This window comes from Trachypithecus francoisi, unplaced genomic scaffold (assembly GCF_009764315.1).
Source record: "Trachypithecus francoisi isolate TF-2019V2 unplaced genomic scaffold, Tfra_2.0 Lachesis_group10, whole genome shotgun sequence".
NCBI classification, from domain to species: domain Eukaryota; kingdom Metazoa; phylum Chordata; class Mammalia; order Primates; family Cercopithecidae; genus Trachypithecus; species Trachypithecus francoisi.
The window spans coordinates 112,529,981-112,557,524 of NW_022681455.1; the positions used below are offsets into that span (position 1 = coordinate 112,529,981).

The following is a 27,544-nucleotide window of genomic DNA, read 5'->3' on the forward strand; positions in this document are numbered from 1 at the left end:
TGGCATCTGTACAAGGTACAAAGGATTTGATTCATAATTTTATTTGAATCACAGTGTGTCTCTGTCGAGTTTGCAAGTGGAACTTCAGGCTCAGTTACGTGGAAACCAGATGACTGTTTAAATTTGAAGACAGAGAATAGAAAAGGATGGAATTCCAAAGTACTGTATCCAGAACACATAAAAGCTGTGACTCACAAAGTCAAGGAGAGATGACTTCTTCTGGCATTAAGATGATGAAACACCTTTAGGTCTTGACCAGTCATCCTCATAAAGAATGAAAATTCATCCTCCCAGGTAGTTAGTGCGTAAAAGAAAGCCTTTCCTCAAGAAAGAGCCAACATTGTCTTAATAGCATCCTATTATCTCAAACTCTAGAATGACTATAGAGAGACAGATTATATTCTGTTTCTCTCAGAGCATATATAAAGTTTTATCCACTTAAAGCTTTTTTTCTCTTAAAACCATCATCTAAACTGAATTGAAATATAATTTTATGAGAGAAAGAGTTCACAATTTCTAACTGATGAATGGTTATGAATAGCAAAAGCCCAGAATTTTCATTTTAAAAAGGGATTGGGGAAAGAAGGTGATACTATGGGAAGAATGTTGATCAAGGAGATAGGAAACCCAACTTTTACTCTTAATTGTGGTATTAACCAGCTGTGTGAACTTGGATCAATCACTTTCCATCTTTAAGTCCTAGTTGCTTTTACTCTAAACTGATAGAATTAGATTAGGTGATCTGGTCTCTAACGTATATGATTCTGAAAGGAAGGGGGATATCTTTCTTTCAAATTATACAGACTTTGTTATCTGATAAGAAAAAAGTCAGAAGAAAATAAAGTGAGTTATATGGATATCTAAATCTAACATCTGTTAACTTGGAAGTGAGTATCCATAAAGCCCTTGCAGTTCTCTGTGCTTTGCAGCTCTTTACATTAGATGGAGGTGGAAGGATCAAAGAGAAGTGTACTTTTTGTTCACTGAAAGCTTTTGGCATATACATCAGCTTGAGTTGGTGTGACATTGCTGGCTACTGTGTTCTATTCTTCTGGTCTGGAAATTCATAGCTAATTTAGGGAATTTATAAAGCATTTGCACTCTCCATTCTTTATCAATCACTGACAGACTCATTGTTTTATAATGTACTTCTCAGCAAGCTGTTTGCGACTCATCGCCTGCTTGCTTTATAGTCTATAAATATTTAATTCTTTAATAAACTGCTTATATGTAATATAAAATGACTGATGCTATTCTCTCCTCTTTTAATAGTGCCACTATTTGCAAAACAATTCTTTTTTTTTCTAAATAGCAATATGTTTCACAAATGTTTGACTTTCCTTTTTCTAAGTAGCAATTTATTCTGGGAGGTTGGTAGAATGACAGGCAGGAAAACAGCCCCTTACTTCTGGGAATGCAATATAACTCTTCCCTCATCCTCACCCCTACTAAGCTGCAAATTGATGAAGTAAAGAAGATGGACTTTGAAATTGTGACAGAGAGCAATCGCCTGTCTCTCTATAGACTCAGTGTGCAAAACAGCCTTTAAATCTCTAGACTAAATGTTTACAGTGAACAAATACAGTTCCCTCTTTGTTCGACATCCTTTGTCTAGGGGAATCATAAAAAATAGTCAGGGATAATATACCACCACCTTAGTGTGCCCATCTTTTTAACTGTGTACTTTGTTTTTTAATGTTGGCTGATGTGCTTTCTGTGCCATGAAATAATTTTTCAATATTTAATGACTCATTTTTAAAGTTGGATAAGTCAGATGCTTATTGAGTGCTTGTTATGTGCCCGGCACAGCTGTTAGTATGTTTTCAAGCAAGCCACTATTATTTTTCTATGGTATTTCAATATAATTTATAAAACTCGACAAATTGTGAACTCCCCTGTGCTAAGGCAGGGAGGAAAAATTGGAGAAACCAGAACAAATAACACTTCTTCAGTGCTACCATTAATAAGATACATTTGATCTTGGAAAAATCGTGCAGAGAGTGGGGATAGAACATTTGTTTCCAAGTTTTTAAATCTTGATTTGTATGCTACTTCTACGATGTATTAGCTGTTACTTTAAGCTTTTCACCTACCCTTTCTTACCTGTAATATGGGCATAAAAATTATCCAGTTTATGTAAACACCTGACATATACAGACATACCTTGTTTTATTACCCTCCTCTGCACTTCACAAATATTGCATTGATTTTTTTTTTAACAAATTGAAGTTTTGTGGCAACCCTGGGTGAGCAAGTCTGTGGTGCTCACTTTGTGTCACATTTTGTTAATTATCTCAATATTTTAAACTTTTTCAGTCTATTATAGTATTCTGTGGTCAGTGATCTTTGATGTTACTATTGTAATTGTTTTGAGATGCTATGAACTATGCTCATATAAGATGGCTAACTTAGATTATCAATGTTGTGTGTATTCTGAGTGCTTGACAAACTGGGCATTCTCCCATCTCTGTTGCTCTCTTCAGGCCTCCCTATTCCCTAAGACAATATGGATGTTAGACACAACAATATCGAACTTAGACCAATTTATAACCCAACAATGGCCTCTAAAAAGTGTTCAGATGAAGAGTCACACATCTCTCGCTGTAAATAAAAAACTAGAAATGATTAAGCTTAGTGAGGAAGGCATGTAAAAAGTGAAGACAGATCAAAAGCTAGACCTCTTGCACTAAACACTTAGCCAAGTGTAAGTGCAAAGGAAAAATTCTTGAAGAAAATTAAAAATGCTACTCCAGTGAAGTAGTGAAAGTAAAACAGCCTTATTGCTAATGTGGAGACAGTTTTGGTGGTCTGAATAGATCAAATTAGTCACAACATTCCCTTAAACCAAAGCCTAATCCAGGGCAAAGCCCTAACTCTTCAATTCTGTGAAGATCAAGAGAGGCAAGGAAGCTGCAGAAGAAAAGTTTACAGCTCGCAGCCGTTGGTTCATGAGGTTTAAGGAAAGTAGCCATCTACATAATATAAAATTGCATGAAGCAGCAAGTGTTGATGGTAAAGCTGCAGCAGGTTACCCAGAATATCTAGCTAAGTTAATTGATGAAAGTGACTACACTAAACAACAGATTTTCAATATAGAGGAAATAGCCTTCTATTGGAAGAAGATGCCATCTGCGACTTTAATAGCTAGAAAGGAGAAGTTAATGCTTTGCTTCAGAGCTTCAAAGGACAGACTGGTTCTCTTGTTAGGGGCAGTTGGTAATTTTAAGTTGAAGCCAATGCTCACTTGCCATTCCAAAAATCCTGGGGCCCTTAAGAATTATGCTAAATCTACTCTGCCTGTGCTCTCTAAATGGAATAACAAAACCTGCATGACAGCTTATCTGCTTTCAGCATGGCCTACTGAATATTTTAAGCCAACTGTTGAGACCTACTGCTCAGAAAAAAAAGATTCCTTTCAAAATATTCCTACTATTTGACAATGCACCTAAGTCATTCAACATCCAAGAATTCTGATGGAGATATACAAGGATATTAATGTTGTTTTCAGGCCTGCTAACAGAGCAAACATTTTGCAGCCTGTGGATTATGGGGTCATTTTGACTTTCAAGTCTTATTATTTAAGAAATACATTTATAAGGTTATAGCTGCCATAGATAGCTGTTCTTCTGCTGGATCTTAGCAAAGTAAATTGAAAATCTGTGGGAAAGGAGTCACCATTCTAGATGCCATTAAGAGCATTTGTGATTAATGGGAGAAAGTCAACATGTCAACATTAACAGGAATTTGGGAGAAGTTGATTCCAGCCCTCTTGGATGACTTGAGGGGTTGAAGACTTCGATGGAAGAAGTAACTACAGACATAGTGGAAATAGCAAGAGGACCAGAATTAGAAGTGGAGCCTGAGGATGTGACTGAATTGTTGCAATCTCATGATAAAACTTGAATGGCTAAGGAGTTGCTTCTTATGAATAAACAGAGCGATTTCTTAACATGGTATCTACTCCATCTTGAGATGAAGTCTGCTGTAAACACTGTTGACATTGACAACAAAGGTTTTAGAATATTATATAAACTTTGTTAACAAAGCAGCAACAGGGTTTGAGAGGACTGAGTCCAATTTTGAAAGACATCCTACTGTAGGGAAGATGCTGTCAAACAGCACACGTGCTGCAAATAAATCTTTCATGAAAAGAAGAATCAGTTGACACAGCAGACTTCATTGTTGTCTCATTTTAAGAAACTGCCACAGTCCAGTCACAAGAATTGCTTGAACCCTGGATGCGGAGGTTGCAGAGAGCCAAGATCGTGCCACTGCACTCCAGCCTGGGAGACAGATCTAGACTCTGTCAAAAAAAAAAAAGAAAGAAAGAAAGAAAAGAGAAAAGGAACTGCCACAGCCACCCCAACCTTCAGCAACCACCACCCTGATCAGTCAGCAGCCATCAACATCAAGACAAGATCCTTCTCCAGAGAAAAGATTATGACTCACTGAAGCCTCAGATGATTGGTAGCAATTTTTAGCAATAAGGTCTTTTAAATTAAGGTATGCACATTTTTTAGACATGCTATTGTACACTTACTAGACTATACAGTATAGTGTAAACATAACTTTTATATGCACTGGGAAACAAAAAAATTCATGCAACTCACTATATTGCAATATTAACTTTACTGTGGTGATATGGAACTAAACCTGCAATATCTCTGAGGTATGCCTGCAATAGGCCCTCAAATAATGTTAATTTTCTGAGTAAATGTTACACTCTGAAAGAAGAACTTCAAGATAAATTCAAAAATCAGCAAATGTTGTGAATGCAAAGATAATATTAATTTTATGTAAACAGGGCCTATAATTTCCGTTGTGTATATAATAATAGTGATGGCTACTTTAAGCAATAAGCACTTTAAATGGAGGCTCCTTGTTTAACTAACAGCACACATTTGTAAGGAGACTCATTAGGGTCTTTTGCTTAGGAGCAGAGAGTTTTTTTGTGCCACACTGCAGGTCAATCTTTTATCCTTGTTCTTTTAATCTCTATGATCAATCTAAGTGAGCTAATATGCTTATACAAATTAAACTATTCTAGCCTCATGTTCCCTGTACCCCTCTTCACTTTATATGATATTACTTTTTATTTTACAGATATGATTCTGTTTTCTTTCATTTAACATTCACATCACAAACGGGCTTCCATTTTACTCTTCCTAAAGCAAAATTGCCTGTGATGCTTTTAGCATTACTTTCTACCCTGTTTAAATATCATAAATTTAAACCAGTTTAGGTGTAACCTCGATTTTTTCTAATGAGTTCCATTTCCTATGGTGTACTGTCTCATCTGCTTCCAAAATAGACTTTCACCTTTCTTCCTCACCTGATCTGTGATCTAAGATCAGTCATTGTCATATCTAATTATTTACTTTGTATAGTACGTTTTATTGAAAGATTATGAAGGTCAGTGGAAAAGAATAGATCATCTTAATAATAAAAGTAACATTTTCATTATCATCTTTATTTATTGAGTTCCCACTATATACCTGGTATCTTAGCAATTCTATGTGTTGCTTTAGGATATGTAAAATGTTTTTCATTTAATCTGACTCTATGAGGTTCAAATTCTGAATTCAGAGATGAGGAAAATGAAGTACAGACAAGTTAAGTAGCTTGCTCAATTTCACACAGCTAGAAAGTAAGTAAAATTAGGATCCCATTATAGGTCCTGTTGATTCCAGAACCTATGCTTTGCCATACCTCCTTTTGAGAAGCTCAGCAAAATGTGTTTTGTTGTTGTTGTTGTTGTTGTTACAACATGATAGACATGGTTTCTATCTCCATTTTAAGAGTGCCAGTATTCATTGAAAAAAATTAGTATCAGTTCACTTTCTTGTGATGCCTTTCTTTTAAGAGAAACAGTGTATGTGAAAGTACTTTGTACATTGTAAAGTCCTAGACAAATGTAAGGTATAATTATAATAATGGTAATGAATATGAAGCACTTTTATTGTAACTTTGTTGATAGTTATGCATTTTATCCCAAAGGCAAGTATGTCTTATTCTGTGTTATTAAAAAAAATTCCTGAAAATTTGTAAGTAATTCTACAAAAAAATGTAAAAACATAATACTATTTTTAATGCCCAAAGAGGCTTTTTAATTCTGGGTGAAGCCTGTAACAAGTAAAGAACCAATTTGTAACGTGACTAATTCTCTATCTGTTTAAAATCTTAAATTTTTAAAATTAAAGTTTTTAAAGGAAGACATTCTTAAATAATATTGACTGACACCTATAATCTCTTAAAACACTATCAAAAAGACATCATGGGAAAGCTGCTAACTTATTTTTGAGGCCAGGAAACATCATAATTAGAGCTATATATTACAGAATTCCTAGATCTGTATTATTCCAAAGCCTGAACTATCATCCCTTCACATTGAAATCCACTAAAATATGGACAAACATATTTCATTAGAAAAATATTTAAATGGCTATCTAGAAATCAATTCATATATTTCATATAGGCATTGAACACACATATTGCACAATACTCAAATTTGGGAGATATTTTGAGAGTCCACATGTTATTTTTCTAGTCTCATTTACTTTCAGATAACATCTGATTCTATTAAATGCTATTCTTTATTTTTTTAAGACCAATGGAAACTTTTAAATATTCTTCTATAATTCTTATTTTATTTATTTATTTATTTATTTTGAGACGGAGTCTTGCTCTGTCGCCCAGACTGGAGTGCAGTGGCACAATCTCTGCTCACTGCCACCTCTGCCTCCTGGGTTCAAGCAATTCTCCTGCCTCAGCATCCCAAGTAGCTGGGACCACAGGTGCGTGCCACCACACCCAGCTAATTTTTGGTATTTTTAGTAGAGACAGGGTTTCACTATGTTAGCCAGGATGGTCTCGATCTCCTCACCTCATGATCTGCCTGCCTCAGCCTCCCAAAGTGCTGGGATTACAGGTGTGAGCCACCATGCCTGGCCTTTTGTTTGTTTGTTTGTTTGTTTGTTTTTGGTCACAGAGTCTTGCTCTGTTGCTCAGACTGGAGTGCAGTGGCATGATCTTGGCTCACTGCAGCCTCCACCACCTGGATTCAAGAGATTCTCCTGCCTCAGCTTCCTGAGTAGCTAAGATTACAGGCATGTGCCACCACACCCAGCTAATTTTTGTATTTTTAGCAGTGGCGGAGTTTTATCATGTTGGACAGGCCTCGTCTTGAACTCCTGACCTCAGGTGATCCTCCTACCTTTGCCTCCCAAAGTATTAGGATTGCAGGTATGAGTCACTGAACCCAGCCTGTAATTAATTCTTAATACAGGACATCCCTCACTTCATAAAACTAAATTCTTTATACTGAATTCTTTAAATTTAATCATTTATTTTAACCTTCTGGAAAATGCTGTTTCTACTTCATGCAAATCTATAAAATACATGCATTATGTCTATATCTATCTGCACATATATAGAAGCACACATAAGCATTGTAATAATTAGTTACAAGTTTTGTGTTAATCTCAAAGTTGGCCATTCAGTTGCATTCCCTTTCATGAGATTGCATTCTTGACTGTAGACACGGCATTCATAAATGACTATACAATGGCAGTTGGGAGCAGAATTTGAGAGGAAACATGATAGAAAGCACCTGGGTAAGCATAAAAATAGAGACCAGAAGTAATTGCTTCAAAAGGATATGTTATAATTTGCTTGGTCAAATAAGTAGTATATTTCTGGAAATCCTGATTCAGATCCTTTTAAAAAGTGTAGACTCAGGATATAATATCATGTGGTATCAGCTATTCAAATGCATTCTCAAAATCCATTTTACTAAAAGTCGAATTTTGGACGTATTTTTGCTTTGCCCTTGCCAATAATCTGCATCCTCAATAGATGAAAGAAATGATAGGGAAACTATATGAACCTAATTTTGATCAACACCTAAGAACTTATAGGTTAAAAACAATTAGAACTCTTAAAGAAAGTAGTCATTCAATTTTAAGGCAAAATAGGCAGGACTGATGAATATTGGACATATTATATAGCTACATGTCCAATAAGTTCACCCCTAGCCACATGTGACTATTTAAGTTTAATAAATTAAAATTAAGTTAAAATTAAGTTAAAAATTTGGTCCATTGTACTAGCTATTGGTTACCCTATTAGAAATCACATTTCCATAGTTTCCGAAAGTTCTTTTGGACAGTGTTACTGTAGACTTGATAAGGCACATTTTAAAAACATTCAGATAAAGGATAAATATAACTTCATAGACATAATCTCTAAAAAAAAAAAAAAGGAAGAAAGCTAAAAAATAAATGGAAATAACAAAATAACACTAAAATTGCACCTAACACATATCACATTGTATAGTTATTGACTTACTGCTTATTATCGCAACTAGTCTTTAAAGTAGCAGTGTGTTTGTCTGCAATTGATGAATAAATTAATTCCCCCCTTTTCAGGAAAAGGGAGTGGGGGAAATGTAAAGAAGACCAATGTGATTTTATATTGAATTTAGGTATAAATAATTATATTCAAAATATAAGGAGGAGCATATAAGGCCAATAATTTGTGGGTTGCTTCTAGGGAAAAGTAAAAGAAAGAAACCTGCTGCAGGATTTTGATGTCAAGAGATTACTAAACGAGGCCTGGGCACAGTGGCTTACGCCTGTAATCCCAACAGTTTGAGAGGCCAAGGCAGGTGACTCACTTGAGGTCAGGAGTTTGAGACCAGCCTGGCCAACATGGTAAAACCCCATCTCTACTAAAAATACAAAAATTAGCCAGGCGTGGCAATGTGTGCCTGTAATCCCAGATACTTGGGAGGCCGAGGCATAAGAATCACTTGAACCCTGGAGGTGGAGGTTGCAGTGAGCCGAGATTGCACCACTGCACTCCAGCCTGGGTGACAAAGTGAGACTCTGTCTCAAAAAATAAAGAGAGAGATTACTAAAAGTGAGAGAAGGAAGGGGAGAGAGAGAGAATTATTCTTCGGATTCTTTTTCTCTGTCAAGAAGAATAGCCTTTAGGGTAGGAAAGGGCAAAACTAGCATTGATTAGTGAGGATTGCAGCACAGGATCAGTCACAGAGATTGAAAGAGAACAACTAATTATTGGAGTTCAAGTCTCCTATCCCAGACTTATTATTTTCACAGGTACTATGATAATTTGCCATTGATCCTGAAGAATTACATCTGCAGTTGAGCTTAAGGAATTGCGGATTTTTAAAAAAAAATGCAGTTTGGGAGAGACACCAAAAGTCTGAATGAGAGGAGAAATTATTCTCAATTTCTTTACTAGGAATAAATACAGGTTCACAAAGAACAAATGTCATCACTTCCTTTTTTGATGGTATTATTTCAGAGAGATTTTATAATAAGCATATAGCTCAGAGTTTCAGTTTGTCTTTTCCAGAATAAGATCCTAAGCAGAAATCTACTGATAAGCCCGGTAGACCTTTCAGTAATCTCATAGTGCCGGAAAGACAAAAATCAGGTGTCAGGGTCTGTCAAGGAAATGGGACCTAAGAGATGAGATGAACCAGATGTAATGTGAATCTTAAAAAGACTAACCTAGCTTCAAGCCAGTTTACTCTTTTATTGCATTGGAGGTTATCTGCCCTTGTTCTATCCTGCTACCTCCCAGGTGATATGGTAATTTTTCTTCAAAAGAAGATATCTTATAGAACCTCTAAGATTTTTCACACACAATATCTGGCATCCATTCAATACTTTCTAGGAATAGCAAAACACAGGACCAAAGAGGGGGAAAAAGCAGACAGCAGAAATAGATCCACAGTGAAGTGAATCAGATATACTTATCAGATATGGCTCTTAAATAGCTCTAAAATGATAATTTGTTGGAGAACAAAAGAACTGCAGCTTACAAAAGAAGAATTAAATGTATATTCAGGAACTGAAAAATACGGCAACTTAGATTAAGGCATTCATAAATAGGCTTAACAGCAGATTGGAAATAAAAAGAGAATTGTTGAGTGTGATAAATCAGTTTAAAAATGCTAAAACCAAAGCATGAAGAGATAAAAGACTGGAAAATAAACAGCATAAATCCCATAGGAGATACATTGAAGATATTTAATATATGTGTAATTGGAATCCTACCAGGTAAAAAAAAAAGATTGCAGTAGGTAATTTTCAAACTGCTAAGGACTAACAGTTTCCAAAAAGGGGAAAGATATTAATCCATAGGTATCCCAGGCAGGATAAATACCAAGAAAATCACGCCTAGTCACATTAGTAAAACTTCTGAAGTTGAAAGAGAAAATCTTAAATGAAGACAAATAAAGAAGACATGCTACTTGAAGGAAGCAGCAATAAGACTGACAGCTGACTTCTCAATGAAATGATGGAGCTCAAAAGACAATGGAATGACATCTTTTAAAAGCAGAAAGAAAATAACTGCCAATCTAGAATTCTGTGCTCTGTGAAAATATCCTTGAAAATTGAAGATGAAAATAACTATAGGAAGACAAAAACTGAGAGAACTTATCAGCAGCATACCCAACCTAAAAGAAACACCGGCTGGGCGTGGTGGCTCAAGCCTGTAATCCCAGCACTTTGGGAGGCCGAGATGGGCGGATCACAAGGTCAGGAGATCGAGACCATCCTGGCTAACACGGTGAAACCCCATCTCTACTAAAAAAGAAATACAAAAAACTAGCCGGGCGAGGTGGCGGGCGTCTGTAGTCCCAGCTGCTCGGGAGGCCAAGGCAGGAGAATGGCCTAAACCCGGGAGGCAGAGCTTGCAGTGAGCTGAGATCCGGCCAATGCACTCCAGCCTGGGTGACAGAGCGAGATTCCGTCTCAAAAAAAAAAAAAGAAGAAACACCAAAGGGAGAATTTAGATAGAAGAAATGTGACCTCAGAAGAAAATGTCAAAATGGAAGAAGAAACACAGAGCAGTGCACAAGGTGTATATGTGAGCGAGTCTGAATGAATCTTGACTGCAAAATAGAAAAATGAAAATATCTTGCAAGACTTAAAACATATGAGTGATCAAATGCATGTCAATAATAACAAAAGGTGGGAGAAAGTAAACAAAATAATACCAATTTCAGTTCTAGCATTATGTGGGAAGTGACAAAAGTACTAATTTATAATAGACTATAGTGAGTCAGAGATGTATGTCGCAATATTTGGGGTACCACTTAATAGTAAAATAATGTAGTACTATCAAAGTAAAAGAAAAAATGTAATAAGAGAAGGACTTGATTAATTATAAGTGATGCAAAAAAGAATTTAAAGAAAACAAATCAGGTAGAACAAATAGGAAACAATATGATGATATGTATATAATTCAAAATATATCAGTAATTATGTTAAATATAAATTGACTCAATTTTGCAGTTAAAAGAGAAGTTGTTAGACTGGATAAAAGACAGAATTCAATAGCCTATAGGTGAAAGAGGAAATTATGGTATAAATTAGAAAGTATTTTGAACCAAATAATAATCAAAATATGATATGTGAAAACCTGGGGGTTGTATCTAAAGCTGTTCCTAGAGGAAAATATATAACCTTTAAATGCATGTTTAAAAGGAAATAAAGGCTGAAAAATCATGATATAAATATCTCATCAAGAAACTAGAAACAAAATGTAAAATGAAGCCCAAAGAAAGTAGAAGGCAAAAAATAATAAGAAAAATTAACTGAATGAAAATCAAGTGTTTAACTGAGAAAATCAACAACAGCAGAACAACAATGGATTCTTCTCAAATGCACATGGAATTTCAAAAAGATGGACTATATGTCAGGGCATACAAGTCTTGAGTTGAAGTTGCGTAGAATATTTTCCCTGAAACAGTGGTATCAAGTTGGAAATTCATAGTAATAAGATACCTAAAAAAAGAACCAAATATTTAAAAATTAAACAATATACTTAACACCTGTAAAAAAATGACAAGGGAAATTTTCTTTTAATCTCAACTAAATGAGAATGAATACACATCCTATGAAAATGTGTGTGATGCAGCTAAAGCAATTGTTAGAGGAAAATGTATCACTTTACACATCTGTAATAGGAAGTCAAGAGTAAAATTATCTAAGATTCTGCCTTATGAATCTAGAAAAAGAGAAGCAAATTAAACCCAAAGTAAATAGAAGAAAGGATATTATATAATGGGGAGTTGAAATTAAAAAATTAACAAAATCAGATTGATTCTCTGAAAATATTAGTAAAATAAGGAAAAAAACAAATCACCAATATCACAAATGAAATAAGGACATCACCAAAATTCTGACAGATAAGAAAAAGGATGGTAGGATATTATTAACAACTGTATTCCAATCAATCTGATAACTAAGATGAAATAGACAAATTCTTTGAAAACCCCAGCTTACCAAAATTGACATAAGAAATTAGAAATCTGAATAGTCCAAGATCATTTCTCTAAAATTGAATTTATAGGCCAGGCACAGTGCCTCACGCCTGTAATACCATCATTTTGGGAGGCTGACACAAGAGGATCGCTTGAGGCAAGGACTTCAAGACCAGCCTGGGCAACAAAGTGAGATCCTGTCTGTACAAAAAATAAAAATAAAAACAAATTAGTTAGGTGTGGTGGCATACACTTGTAGTCCCAACTATTCAGGAGGCTGAGGTGGGAGGATCACTTGATCCCGGGAAGTTGATGCTGCAGTGAGCTGTGATCATGCCACTGCACTCTAGCCTGGGTGACAGAGTAAGACTCTGTCTCAAAAAAAAAAAAAAAAATTGTATTTTTTATATAAAAATTGTCCACAAAGAAATCCCCAGGCCTCATAGCTTTACTGGTTAATTCGATTTAGCATTTAAGGACAAAATAATAATCTTATACAAACTTTTTCAGAATATAGAGGAGGGAGACACTCTCCAACTCATTCTATGCTGTTAGCAAGACCCTGATAACAATAGCAAAGTTACTACGCCCCCCAAAAAATTATAGAGTAATGTCTGTCATGCACATGGATTCAAAAATTCTTAAAATGTTAACAAGTCAATTATTGTAATATATAAAAAGATTAGTATATCATGATCAATGGGGGATTGTCCCAGGATTGCCAGGTTGATTTAGCATATGAAAATCAGTCATTGTAATTCACTATACTCACAGCTTTAAGCTGTTACTTGTTTCAGTAGAGGCTGAAAATGATTTGACAAAATTTAATAACCATTCATGATTTTTAAAAAAATTGTTAGCAGCTAAGGATGGAAGGAAACCTCTTTCACGTGATAAAGAGCGTAATTCTTAGTAATGAAAGGCTGAGTTCTTCTTCCCCTATGACCATGAACAAGACAATGACATCCCCTAAGATTGGAAATAAGGTAAGGATGTTTACAGTCACCTATCACTACTTCTATTCAACATTGTACCAGATATCCTCACCAATGAGATAAGGACAAAGAAATAATTGGCATGATTACTGGAAATGAAGCTGTCTAGTCACAAATGAACTTACTGTGTTGACAGAAAATTGTAAGGAATCTTCATAAAAAGTATCATTTGTGTAAGATATAAGAGAGAAATTATATTAATATCTTCTTAATATATTAATAGCTGGTAGAATAAACAAGAAAACAGTAACAGTGATTACTTATTTGGGAGTTGGGTGAGGAACTCATGGGTAGAAGAGGGGAAAGACAGAGACCTTTTCCTTTCTACATTTTTTAAATTATTGATACTTCATTGTAATGTATTATTCAAAAATATAACTTATTTTTGTAAAAAAAAATACTGAAAGTTGGCATTGCTTCATCATTGTAGTTAAATAACGAGCACCTTTCAGTTCCCAAACCATACCAATCACAATAGAACTCTCTTATCAGACTATTGATGTCATGCAACACAAAAATTTCAGAATTATACATACATTTTTAATGGAACCCGTTCATGGGTCTATTATGCGTTGACATAAGCTGTAGTTTGACTTCTGATTACAGATCATTCAGTCTATTCACCATGGATATCTATTTAACACTTTTCCACTCAGCCTTTTACGTGCATTGCTATTTAATAGTAAAAGTAAAGACTGAATTTTGGCCGGGCGCGGTGGCTCAAGCTGTAATCCCAGCACTTTGGGAGGCCGAGATGGGCGGATCACGAGGTCAGGAGATCGAGACCATCCTGGCTAACACGGTGAAACCCCGTCTCTACTAAAAATACAAAAAATAGCCGGGTGAGGTGGCGGGCGCCTGTAGTCCCAGTACTCGGGAGGCTGAGGCAGGAGAATGGCATGAACCCGGGAGGCGGAGCTTGCAGTGAGCTGAGATCCGGCCACTGCACTCCAGTCCGGGCGACAGAGCGAGACTCCGCCTCAAAAAAAAAAAAAAAAAAAAAAAAAAAAAAAAAAAAAAAAAAGACTGAATTTTATTTTCTTTTCCTTGTTTCTCTCAAATGGTAACCAACACACTGAAGTAATAATAGTAATGATAGCAGTAATAAAATCTAACACTTATTTAGAGCTTGTATGTGCAGATACTGTGCTCAATTCTTTACATGTATTCTTTCAAAATTCTATATCCATAATTCTGACAACAGAGATGGAAAGTATGAGGTTAAATATGAATAATTCAGATTAAATAGCCATTCTCCAAATAATCATCAATTCACTGTACTCTGTAGTTTTGTACACTGTACCAACAGTTGAGAATCGTGTAACAGTTGAAAATTATTGGAAGGGGAGTCTTAAAAGAAACTTATAAATGGAAGTTTTAGAGATTATAGGTGAAGAGCAACAGTATTTAGAACATGCTTATAATCAGACCAGTTCCAGGTCAACATTATGCTATCATAATAGAAATTTATGCAGATATACATATCAGATCAAAAATGTCTTCATGTAATTTAAACAGAAGTATAAAATTCCTTTAGCTGAATTATGAAAGTAATTTGAACTCTTTGTCCACCTGACCAAGGGAGGTAACAAAATCTCTTTTTTTCCAACTACTGCTTCTTTGACTTCTCTGTTAATCCTTGGAGACCATGAGTAATAGTCCAAATATTTTATCAGTTTTGAATCCACCCAATAGGCTCATTCACTCTTTGTCCCTCTCTATTCATTGTAAACATGCATTAAGCCACACTGGTAATTTTAACATTCTGAAAATACTAGACAACTGCAGTTATCATTATCATGAGAATTAACCAACATAAATATTATCAGGCCTCCTTAAGCAGCCGATTTCATCTGCTCTTTAGCAATGTATACTATGATAGCACCAAGAATTCCATCTTTCACAAATACCTGGATCAGTAGGCATTCTACTGCATCCCCAAATTAGAAGTAGCTGTGCTTTTGGCTTCTGAACTGTAGACAGCTCTGAGGGACAGGCACCAAGTTGCCGCTGCTTTCCTCAGCCTCAGACCTAGAAAGGCCTGTCTCAGTGCTCATTTTGGTATACCCTGATAGCTCCCTACATCAGGAGCCCACATGGGAGACTAACGAAGCAAAGATGGTTTCTGAAAACCTCCTGTACTAAAAATGCCATGCAGTGGCTCTGAATATACTCCTCTTCGTGTATTCTCTCTTCTCCCCTCCCTTCCATATCCGTGCCCTTGTTTAGTTCCAGTTTCCATTAGAAATGCTATTTGGGCAGCAAATTTCACAGATTGGATCCATCTCAATGCTGCTATGCAAAGAAAACACATCTGTCTGACTCTTCATTTAAAATAAGGGAAAAAAATTGAAATAACAAAATGCTGTAGTCGCTCTGAGCTGTTTCCTAATGAACCTGTTTGTCCCAAGAGCTATAGTGAGGAGCTTCTCCTCCTCGGTGAGAATTCTTTATGCATATTAATATTATTCATGTTTTCCATGCGACTCTCTCTGACTTGCCCTCACCCCATCCTTTGAATTCATTTAAATAAAAATAATTTATGTGGACATTCCTTCAGTCAGGATTTTCTCTCCCCCTTTCTTAAAGACACCCATAATATTTCGTTGATGCTTTGTGTCCAAACCAAATCGTTATGCTTTTGCATATCATTAGGGCTTTATAAAGAACAACAGCGACATCTGCATGTGCCGCAGTGCCAAGGAGATTGTAAAAATACCGAAAACAAAACTCTGTATTGGCTTGGAGGCTGTCTGACTCTCTGTCTCCCTAGCAGCCCCTGCCACCACCATGGACAGGAGTAATTGTACAGTGTAATCACATCATGCCTCATCTGCATATTCATAACAGAGACAAAGCTTTGGAGGATAAGGGGGGAGCAGGGGTAATTTAAATATAAAACAGCGTCTCATTTCCAAATCAAGTTGTGCCAGTTAGACTGTGCACCAGGCTTCAATATTAAGCCAACATTGTTTTACAGTTTGGAAACTGGAGTGAAGAAGAAGATGGAGAAGAGACTCAAAAAAGAAAGGGTGATACTACATTTTCATTCTTAACTGAGGTAAAACAAAACAAGACAACAACAGCGACAGAATAAAAATAAAGTAATATTTGAAGAGTCACCAACAGTGGCTAACCAGCTGCGGTTTTACCAGGAATGAAATAGCCCATTGAGGGAGCTTTAAAAGCCCCCAATTAATATGTTGTGCATGTATAAGATCTACAAAGAACTCACTGTATTCTTTCTCTCCCCCACCAAGTCCCCCCCAATACTCACATATTCCCTAACCACCACCTTTCTTTCCTGTCGGGTGCAGGGGGAAAAGATCAGAGCTACAAAATAATTGACTAATTGCTTCAAAAGTAACAACACCCCTCTTCAAAAAGAAAGGACAAAAACAAACACATACAAAAAGGTGACTGTTCATTAATGAAGGGATAAATTACCGATGGCTTCTTCATTCTCTTTAGTTCATTACCCCCCAAAAGAAACAAATATAATCCACGTGTTAATATTTCTTGTCTTCGTTTTCTTTGTTTCTAATATGATGCTCTTTATTATATATTTCTAAGTGTTGGTATTTGTAGAAGCCTCTGCCACTGCATTCCCCAAAGAGCTACTAGTTTCAACCCACTGGAGTTTATATTCCTTTAATTGTCTAGTGCAGGAACATTTCTGCTGTTTTTTAAAATACACTGCTCTGCAGGAATTAGAAGAATCCAAGGTTGTATCCAACTTCAAAGGTTTCCAAGTCATAATGATTTTAGCAAAAGTAGAAGACAGATCATGGAACAAGTCCCTGTTTGAAGATAAGCATCATAGGGACCTTTTTTTCTTCCCTCTCTCCCCAACTTTGTACTTCTCCTGGCTCTGAATGCCCCTCGCTAACACAGTTTAATGATATGCAAATGAAATATGCATAAAACCATTCTACTGTATGATGATTAAACACTGGAGACATTAACAGCGGAGGCTTCACTCTTTGTAATAATCCTTCCCGACCATCCACTTTGATTGCGGAGTTATGGAAACCCATAGCAGTTGGCAGAGAGAGCGAAAGAGAGAATGAAGGAAAGACGCAGGGACACATCACCCATCTCGGTGCTTCTCCCACTCCAGGAGAGGTCCCCCCCTTTGTACTGCATTCCTATTGCTGTCTTTTGTAATCCATCCATGCAGTCGCACCAGAACGATTAACGGAAAAAACCTCTTTTCTCTTAATGTTTCAAAGCTCATTAGCCAAACGATTATTCCTCATTAACAGCGAAAGCTCATTCATTAAAAGGAAGAATATGCCCAAAAGATGCCAGCGCAGCTAATCCTGAGTCCCGTAACTGGGCTGTTAAATCCCATACTACTTGTATATTCCATGCAAAAGGGACACGCGCCAATCCACATTTTTTTTAAGAAAGAAAAAACAGTTTGTGTGTTTTGTAAAATCCACAAGAGCAGCAATTAATATTCCCATTGAATGACTTTATTTTTTTGTCTCTCCCTTTTGTTTCCAGCGCCTGCCCCTGGCTCAGCGCCCGGTGCCAACAGAACACCTTTCAGGATCCACAGCAACGCAGACAACGTAAGTACCAGCCGTTCCCTGAAACCCTTTTGCAGATTTTTTAAAAACAACCACCTAAAACATAGAGAGACAAGCCTCTTTCCCCTTCTTCTCCCCTGCATTATGCCACCAGTGTTTCCTCAGTAGCCCCTTCCAAATCCCTCTGCCTTCAAGTTTGTGCATGTCTGTGTGGCATCCCTCCTCCTCCTTCACTCCCATAGTGGATCTTGTAAAAGGGCTTCAGATCGGCCCCATTCATCTCCCTGGTGATAGCAGTGAATGTAGATAAATCTCTGGCTGCCTGCTTGCTGCTGGAGTATGATTTTTATTTTGTCTTCTGTGTATACCTGGGTCAAAAAGTGGAATGTATGCATACACATACATGCACATACACATATTTCCTTCTCTCTCCTCTGTCTCCCTCCTTTTTCTCACACATGCATACATCCTACATATGTGTATATGCATAAACATATACACCTATATATACATACCCATACCTATAGCACAAAATATATACATATCTAAACGTTTGTCTGAAAATATGCGTATTTATATACACGTACAACCTTACACATGTGTTTATATGCAATCGATAGGTGCCTATCTTTTAATTTATACCCATCTATATCTCCATTTAAATATTCCCTCTCTTCTCCCAGCAGAGGCTGTGTGCAATTGCAATCCAGGATTATACGAGCAGTATTCTTTCCTTATGATTTCTAGTTGTAGACCCTTATGCTCCCTTCTCTGCCTTCTTCGCAGCTGTAGAATTGGCGTCTTTCCCTGAGGTTTTCCAAGTGGCAAGTGGCACAGGCTGTGGCATGTATTCATGCCGCTTCCTATGGCATTTCTCTTCCGATGTCTGCTTTTTCTTTGTTTGTTGTTGACTAGGCTGAATGGTGGGGTTTTTTTTAAGTTAATTATAAACGAAGTTGAAATAGCATACAAGCCAACAGCTTGCCCCCCACCAAAAAAAAAAAAAAAATTAGCCCCACACAAGCGCCTTCTGCTGCAACAGATGCCCAGATCACCTCTGGCACGGGCAAATGGGCAAACGATTTTGGTTTTCAGTTTTTTCTGTTTGTTGCTGTATTTGTTGTTTGTTTTCCTTGTTTCTTTTGATTTTTCGAGGAGTCCAGAATCCCGGCCTCTGCTTGAAACGGAACAGTGTCATGGCGGAGACGACGGCCTTTGTCTTGCTGGGTGTGAAAACATCCGCTGTGCTGGCTCCACTGCGGCAGAATCAAGTTTAAAGGAAAAAAAGTGATTAAAGTCAGCTTTGTGCCTCTGTGGTGTGGAAGACCCCCAAACCCCAAGTAGCCGAGTCCCAGGGTCCGAGGAAGGGCTCATAGTTGGAGCAGCCTAGGCTGTAATCCTGGCACTTGCGCCTTCGGTTGCTGCTTGCTGTTCGCTCCTGGGGGTCTGGATAATCTCCCTTGGCTTTACCGCACTGTCTGGCCCGCATACAGGGCCCCGTAACATATACCCGCTGCTGCTATCACACGAAACTGTGGCGTTGCCCCTGAATGGATGGCACCGTGCCAACTCTTCTGCCATCCGCCCTTGCAGCTTTTTTCTTTTCTCCCTCCCTCCCCTTCTTCTTCTCCTCCTCCCGTCGACTTGACGTTAATTAACACACGGGTTAATTGATTTTAAAAGCCGAAGAATTACAGTTAACTTTTCCCACAGGGTACAGACGCCAGCCGCTTGGCACACTCTGCTTTTCGCACTGGTGCAGGGGAGCAGGGAAAGCCCGCAGCAAAGCTAGCAACTGCTGAGGGAGCGTTGCCTGCTTATTGGAGTAGAGCCGATAGAAGTCGACGTGGCATTGCCTCATCCTTTACAATGTATGTAGCCATTATATATTTTGTTAAATAATCAAAACACCACCCTGTTTTTCTTCTTCTCCGTTCTCTTTCAAAATAGGAAAACCATTCAGAAGTTCACCTAGAAAGGGATAAAATCCTTCCACCAAACCTCTCTCTCATCCATAATATGCTTTTATTTCCAATGACAGATAGCTGGTGCCTTAAATTTTTTTATTTTTTTATTTTTTTAGTTACAAAAAGAAAGGTTTACCTCTTCCCTAAAAATTACAGACATAGAAGTTTATTTATTTATTTATTTATTTTTTAAGAAAAAGTTCCATAAAGTTTTTCTGTCTCAATGTTTTGTTTTGTTTTGATGTCTGTTGGCTCAAAAGGGTTATTTATGGTGAAGGATTTCAATGAGAAAGTGGGTACATTGTAATTAAGAACAAAATTCATATGAAAGCTCTTTGTTTATATGTTTGTATCTCTTTGCTTTTTGTCCCTTTCCCCCCAAACCCCTGTAGGAAATGAAAGCAACTGATACTGTAGTTGGGAAGAAAACAGGCAAGACTGGGGACTTGATGCTTTCACCTTTTCATGCTTTCATTTTATTTCATTTTGTTTTTTAAAGGCACACAGCAAGTGAAGCGACAAGAGGAATCCATTATGCAAATCATGTCACTTTGCATAATGTCTCATGACTGGAATATGCAAATGAACTGTATAATTTATGAGTGCCAATGTCTGTCTAAAAGTGTTTCACATAATTTACAAAGTGAGCCTGAGAGGCATGAGGAAGGCAGCTCTTCCGATTCCATTGCCAGGAAAGCTCTGTATACTTTTCTGTAAGTGATCCCTCATAATATCATCAAGTGCTATTTAAAATAAATGAAGGTTTCAAATGTACATGAAAGGCAAAGATTTTCCTCTCACTTCCTTCACCCATTGATTTTTTTTGTCTAACATTTGCAAGAAACTTGGACTCGAAAGCCTTAAATTTTGGATTTAATTTGGAAAAGAAAAGTTATTTGAGCCAAACTTGCTCTTTGTATATGGGTTTCCTTTTCTAAAGCAAGGAATGTCTTAGAGAAGCAGACACTATCTATTAACATTTGCCTGAACCTATAGAAAGCAGAAGAATGGGATTTCTCAATTTGGTTGGTTTTATGTGTGCCCTGTAACATTTTATAAATAATAGTCTCCCGAATGTATTAAATATTGTTATGGAAGACTCATACAATCAATATTCTTCTGAAGGTATAATTCTACTTTCAGAATAGTCTTCACAGGAGAAATTATATCCAGTAAAAATCAGATTTTAGTTAAGTGAGTTTAGTTGGCCACTCCATGTCTCATTGTGCTGACTTTTTTGAGTAGGGGATTGTGAACCTTTTGAGAAGTCATAACATCTTTGATAATATGGTCTAATCTGTCCTTGTAGTTTTCATTATAATCATAAATTCTGTGAAAGAGAGGTACAGACCATCATGAAAGTGCAAACCACTGATCCTTAACAAAGAGGACATAATCCTTGGAGGGAATGTCAAAAAGACTTTCTAAAGAAAGTGAATTCAAGGTCAAGTCTGAAAGTTGAAGAGAACTTAACAAAAAGAGGGAGTATTTTTCAGATAGAGATTATATTCAGTAAGTCCTGATGCAGAAAAAGAACATGGCTACTTGGAAGAACTAAAATAAGTCCAATGTGACTACAGTATAGAGAATTGGTTATTGGCTCAATTGGGAACAGATTGAAAGGTAAGCATGTGAAGAGTAACTTACTCAGTATCTGCTTTCATTTGATGGGCCTAATCTCTTACGTTATTATTAATTATGTGTACCAGTACTTCATTAAGTTCATATGGAGAACTACTTCAGATTTCTGAATCCAACCTTATGTGACATTCCTTCTTTTTGCAAAGTTTTATTTTCAAATAATAGCCATTTAAGAAAACAGGAAAAATGACCCATCTGACGAGAGCAGAATATAAATTATTTTTAAGTGTACACAAAACATTTGCTAAAATAGGCCACATTGTGTTCCCTTTTAAAAAATCAATAAATTTAGAAGTATTCAAGTCAGACAAAATATCATCTCTTGACCACAAACAAATTGAACTAGAAATCAACAACAGAATAATATATAGAAAAATCCCAATTTTTTTGGAAATTAAACACATTTCTAAATGGCATGGGTCAAAGAGGCAGTCACGGAAATTTTAAAAATGTTTTTAATTAAATGAAAATAAAATTTCTGAGATGCAGCTAAAGACGTGCATTGAGGAAAATATGTTTTAGTGTCTTGTTTTAGAAACCTAGAAAGTTTTGAATCAATAATATGTGTCTTAAGAAAACAAATTAAACTCAAAGCAAGAAGAAGGAGAGAAATAATAAGAACATAAACCAATAAAGTTGAAAATAGAAAAACACTAAAGTCAGAGTACTCGAAAGCTGGTTCTTTACAAAGATTATGAAAATCAATAAACATCTAGCCCAACTAAATGAGAAAAAACTGAGAAGACACAAATTACCAAGACTAAGAATGAAAGAGTGGGTATCAATCACTAAGGCTGACATATATTAAGTGGATAATAAAAGTAAATAACAACTTCATTAATACATTTGATAACCTAGATGAAATAGACAAATTCCTCAAAAGACACAAACTATCAAAACTCATTCAAGTAAACTAAACCTGAATGGTTTTATATCTTTAAATAAATTGAGTTTGTGGTTTAAAAACTTTCCTATAAAGAAAATACCATGCCCAATGGCTTCCCTGACAAATTCTACCAACCTTTAAGGAAGAAATCATACCAATTCTAAACAATCTCAGGAAACAGAAAAGGGAAGAACACTCCCCCAACTCATTTGATGAGGTCAGCATTACCCGATGCCAAAAAACAAAGACAGTGTAAGAATAGAAAACTACAAACCAAATAACTCATAAACATAGACACAAAAAGCACAAAATATTAGCAAATTGAATCACATTTGCTAATATGCCCAAAGAATGAGAAATAACAACCAAGCCAAGTTTATTCCAAGAATGCAAGTTTGGTTCAATATACTAAAATCAATGAGATTCATCATATCACCAGGTTGTTATTTTAATAATCATTTCAATGGATGCAGGGCAAAAATGATAGAAATTAATATCTATTCCTGATAAAATATCTTTGCTAACAAGGAATAAGTGGTAACTTCCTTTGCCTAATTAGAGGTATCTATACAAAAGAATTACAGATTAGAAAGGAATAGATAAAATTATCTTTATTTTCAGATGATATCATTGTCTGCATCAAAATTCCAAATTTATGAAAAAGTTTCTAGAACTAATAGGTGTGTTTTGCAATGTCATGGGATACAAAATCAAAATTCAAAAATGCACTTGCAATAAATAGTTAGAAATTTTTAAACAAGTGCCATCATAATAATATTAAAAAGCATGAAGTTTTAGGGATAAGCCTAAGAAAATATGTTCAAGGTTTACATACTGAAAACCATAATACACTGAAGAAACAAATTAGAAATACCATGCTCATGGATTGGAAGACTCAATATTATTAATGTAATTTCTCTTCAAATTGATATATAGTGAAATTTAATTCAATCTTCATCAAAAACCCAATAATTTTTTTCTAGAAATTGACAAGCTGATCTAAAATGTATAAAGAAAAGCAATAGAAAGCTAAGACAATTTTGTAAAAAGAACATTAGAGGACTCACATTAGCTTTGTAATATTGCATAAAGCCACAGTAATCAAACAGTGTGATAATTACATAAGGATAGAGGTAAAGATCCATGGAAAAGAGCCCAGAAATTGATGCACAATTTTTTGGCAAAGATTCAAAGGGAATTTGATGTATAGAGAATAGTCATTTTAATACACAGTACTGGAACCATGTGAATGAGAGACTTGACCCACTCATTATTTATACAAATACTAATCTTAAATGGGTATTAGAATAAAATAAAAACATAACACTAAAATAGTTCTTCAAGAAAAGATAAGTTTTGTGATCTTGGGCTAAGCAAAAGATTTCCCTGTAGATAGCAGGGAAAGAACTTAAACCACAAATGAATTAGATAAGTTGGACTTCAGCAAAATTGAAAACTTCTACTATTTGAATGGCAAAAAGTAAATGAAAACATAAGCTACATACTGAGATAAAATATTTTCTACCAATAACAAGGAGGAGAATTAAACAAGACTAAAAATGACACAGAAGATAAAATTAGTGGATGAGGACATTTACACAGCTGTCATAACTGAGTAATGCAGAAACATGTTAAGTAGAGACATGAAAGACAAAGATTATAATTTAACTTGTAGAGAGTAAAAACTACCATATCTGAGATTAAGAATACCACTAGAGGTGATTGACAGGAGATTGGATATTTCAGAAGAGATTAGTGAAGACATAGAAATAATCCACCATAACACCCAGAAAACATTGGAATCAATGTGAGCTAGAAGACAATGGAGAAACACCTATAAAATATCAAAAGAAAAAAGTTCAATTAAAATTTTATACACAGCAAAAATACCTTTTAAAAGCAAAGATGAGACCGGGCATGGTGGCTCACGCCTGTAATCCCAGCACTTTGGGAGGCCAAGGAAAGCAGATCACGAGGTCAGGAGTTGGAGACCAGCCTGACCAAGATGGTGAAACCCCATCTCCAGTAAAAAAAAAAAAAAAAAAACACACACACAAAAATTAGGCAAGAATGTGGCACGTGCCTGTAATCCCATTTACTCAGGAGGCTGAGGCAGGAGAATTCCTTGAACCCAGGAGGCGGATTTTGCAGTGAGCCGAGATCATGCCACTGCACCCCAGCCTGAGCAATAGAGCGAGACTCTGTCTCAAACAAAACAGAACAAAAAGGTGAAACAAACTTTTTCAGATGTACAAAAGCTGAAAGAATGCATCATTAGCAGACCTGCTTTACGAGAAATGTTAAAGAAGCCCTGCAGGCAAAAACGAAATTATACCACATCAATAAAAGGCCTTGGAAATGGTAATTATGTTGGTGAATTTAGAAAACTTTTTTTTATTACAAACATTTAAAAATAATTGATAGCTTAAAGCAAAAATAATAATAAGGTATTTGTCTTATAACATGTAAAAGTAAAACTCATGACAACAATAGCATAAAAAGTATTGAAGAAAACAAATGGAAGATTCTATTATAAGGTGTTATACTATACATGAAGTGGCATAATGTCAATAATATCACTTGAAGGTAGACTAAAAATTAAAGTCTTATTTTTTAAAAACTAAGTTAAATGGCAGTTATGGTTAATAAGCTAACAAAGAAGAGAAAATGAAATTACCAATAATGTTCAATTAATCCAAAACAAATAGCAAAATAATAGATTTAAACTTAATCTTCAATAATCACATTAAATGTAAATGACCTAAATTCCCTTATTAAACAGCAGATATTCTCAGATTGCATTAAAAAATAACAAGACTGATATATAGGCTGCCTACCACCAAACCACCTTAAATATAAATAGTTTAAAAATCAAAGTAGGGGGAATAGATATGCCCTATTAACACTAATCAAATGAAAGCTGGAGTCAGTATATTAATATAAGACAGTATTATTCAGACCTCATAGAACCAGATCCCAGAAAGATGAAGTTAGCCACTAATGTATTGATTTGCTGTCTTGTGGCAACAAGTGAACCCTAGTTTCTCTTTTAGTTGATGGATTCTGAGTCAGAACTAACTTAGATGTGGAAACTGAGCACAGGATTACAACTTTTCATAGTAGCTGACTTCATCTTCCTGCTCATCTAATCTCAGTCTCTTGAATATATGTTTTATGTATCTGTAAAATATTATATAATTATGTCTGTGGTATACATTTCTATCATGCACCTGATAATTAAGTGCTGGCACCCAATCTCTGCTATTCCTGGATCATATCATCCGCACTGGTAGAGGAGATTCCAGTTTTGTAACACCATCACCTTCAAAGTCCCCATCTACAGAACAGTCATTACTAAGCTTGATGCTGGTAAATGAAGCAACTTCCAGATCCTTCCAGGGAACATCATGAGCTGGTTTTTGGCTTCATATAACATATCCACTTCTGCATACCCACTTTTCTGAGGTTTTTATTATGCTCTGAAGAGTTTACAACATCAGTTAGCATGTCTCTGTTTAATGGGAGCTTTCACTTGCTTGAAGTATACAAGAACCACTGCATCGGTGTATTAAAAACTGATTCCAGCTGGGTGCAGTGGCTCATATCTGTAATCCCAGCACTTTGGAAGGCTGAGGTGGGTGGATCATGATGAGGTCAAGAAATCAAGACCATCCTGTCCAACATAGTGAAACCCCATCTCTACTAAAATATACAACAGTTAGCTGGGCGTGGTGACGTGCACTTGTAGTCCTAGCTACTCAGGAGGCTGAGGCAGGAGAATGGCTTGAACCCATGAGGCAGAGGTTGCAGTGAGCCAAGATCACGCCACTGCACTCCAGCCTGGCAAAAGAGTGAGACTCAGTCTAAAAAGAATAAAAATAAAAACCTAATGCCAAGGGCCTTTGTCAGAGTGTTAAGTCAGAGTTATGGAAAAGTTTCTTCATTAAGCAGCTTTACATTATATTTCCCCTGGTCCAGCACCCTTAGGATTTACTCCCAGGCATACTCTGCCAGTTTCTGCAGTACTTATTAGCCAGATACTGCCACTCTATTGGCATTAAATCTCCTTTCTCCCTTAGCAGATCCAAGATTTTCCCATGGGGCTATGCTGAGACTTGACACAAGTTATTCCTCAAGTGGCCAAGGTTTTGAGGTTAAGCTCTAAGAAAGGAAAGCATTATTCTATAGGGTACTTTGAAGTCTCTGCATGGTCATAAGGAAGATGGAGCTCCTATATGCTAGTGAGGAAGAATGGGTTCCTTCCACAGGCCCACAAGATTCAAAGTAATATTTTCTATCAGGAACTTAACTTTGGCATAGAAAACTTGGCTGGGATGAGAAAGTAGCCTTCTCTTAAATCCTGCCACCTCTTATCGTTAACTCACATTTCTATTCTTAAACCATGTTTGCCTTTTAATTTTTATTCTTTACTATAAGTTGGTGTTTAATTGACCTAACTTGTCATTCTCTTTCTTCATTAAATCATTGGTACTCAGCAATAATTACCCAGCTTCACAGTCCTAATACCTACTCTCTTACACAGGCTAACACTATCTTTCTGCTTTGTATCACATCCCCATTTACTGTAGGTGAAAGTCTTATAATTTACACCACAACAACCTGCCAGGGACTCCACAACCTTTTCCATACTATTTTTCCGGTGATCATACTGGTAGCAACTGTCCTAAAGTAGGACTGTCTAAAGGCAGAGCCCTAAACAGCAATTTTTGTATGAGTGATATATTAAGATATCAGTCTCTTTCAGGAGATTGTTGTAAGGGAGGAAATGAAACAGGATAGGACAGAGAAAAAGTTAAACAAAGATAGGGTTTCAGAAGATGTCTAGCCTCAGCTTAATCCTATAGGGAGCTCTGGAGCAGGCATTGTATCCCAAAGCTTGTCCTTATCAGACATAAGGTAGCTAGCTGGCCTGTTGTACCCCCACGTCAGTCAATCATTGGTTCTGGGCTGCCTCTGGTGGGGTGGCATATCCTAGCCATTCCAAGCAAAGTGGCTTCTGAAGGCTGAGGTGGTGCTCCCATCAGCCAACAACAATCTTATAAGAGGCACATGTAAGCTATTATGGTCAGTTGTATAGTTGCAATGTCCTGGTTAACAAGATCTGGGCAGAGCAACAATAGCATCTACAATAGCCAGGTAGTTAATAATTATATGAAGGTATGTTTATGTTCATTCATTATAAAAATGGAAATTAAAAC

At 36.3% G+C, this 27,544-nt stretch overlaps 1 long non-coding RNA gene across 1 annotated transcript; it reads left to right on the plus strand.

Moving 5' to 3' along the window:
* Positions 1–14,339: 14,339 nt before the first annotated feature.
* On the plus strand, positions 14,340–20,555 carry LOC117087991. The gene is made up of 3 exons (XR_004438964.1): positions 14,340–19,118; positions 19,545–19,702; positions 20,191–20,555. It is a non-coding gene; the product is annotated as an uncharacterized LOC117087991 (long non-coding RNA).
* The last annotated feature ends 6,989 nt before the right edge of the window (positions 20,556–27,544 follow it).